Raw genomic sequence first — 1,202 nt, 5'->3', positions numbered from 1 at the left:
AAACCACATAAATTACCTACTCTGTTACATTCTAGGAAAGCAGCAGAAAACAGACTAATCCACCCACCAACAATGAGCAAGTGTTCTAATTTCTCCACATTGTTGCCAACACTTGCTATTTTCTGTTTTTTTGACAGAAGCTATCATAACAGGATAAGGTGATATCTCATTGTGGTTTTAATTTTCATTTCCCTGATGATTAGTGATGTTAAGCATATTTTCATATGCCTCTTGGCCATATATGTATCTTCTTTCGAGAAATCTCTGCTCAAGTTTTTTGCCCATTGTATTAGTCAGCCCAGGCTGCCACAAGAAAATACCATACACTGGGAGGCTTAAACAACAGAAATTTCTTTTCTGACATTTCTGAAGCCTGGAAGTAAAAAATCAGAGTGCCAGCATGGTTGGGTTCCGGTGAGGGCTCTCTTCCTGACTTGTAGGCAGCCTCCAACTCACTGTGTATTTACATGAATTATTTGTGTGCCCACAGTAGGAAGGAGAAGGAATATCTTCCTCTTCTTATAAAAGCAATACTATCCACTAGAAGATTTTTTTTTTTTTAGACAGCCTCACTCTGTTGCCCCAGACTGGAGTTCAGTGGTGCGATCTCAGCTCACTGCAAACTCCACCTCCCGGGTTCAAGCAATTCTCCTGCTTCAGCCCCCCACATAGCTGGGACTACAGGGGCACACCAGCTAATTTTTGTATTTTCAGTAGAGATATGATTTTACCATGTTAACCAGGCTGGTCTCAAACTCCTGTCTTCAAATGATCTGCCCATCTCCTTGGCCTTCCAAAGTGCTGGGATTATAGGAATGAGCTACTACGCCCAGCCAAAAGCACTAATGTCATCTTAAGGGTCTCACCCTCATGACATCACCTAGCCCTAATTATCTACCAGTGGCTCCATCTTTAAATACCATCATATTGAAGTATTAAATATGCTTCAGCATATGAATTTTGGGGAAACAAAATTCAGTCCATAGAACTCATTATTTAATTATTTGTTTTGTTGTTGTTGTATTATAGGAGTTCTTCATATATTCTGGATCTTAACTCTTTTTTTTTTTTGAGACAGAGTTTTGCTCTTGTCGCCCAGGCTGGAGTGCAATGGTGCAATCTCAGCTCATTGCAACCTCCACCTCCCAGGTTCCAGCGATCATTCTGCCTCAGCCTCCTCAATAGCTGGGATTACAGGCACA

The sequence above is a fragment of the Colobus angolensis genome, unplaced genomic scaffold (genome assembly GCF_000951035.1).
Source record: "Colobus angolensis palliatus isolate OR3802 unplaced genomic scaffold, Cang.pa_1.0 Scaffold994, whole genome shotgun sequence".
Classification (NCBI taxonomy): domain Eukaryota; kingdom Metazoa; phylum Chordata; class Mammalia; order Primates; family Cercopithecidae; genus Colobus; species Colobus angolensis.
The sequence above is the reverse complement of the archived record's forward strand: the minus strand, read 5'-3'. Positions refer to the sequence as shown.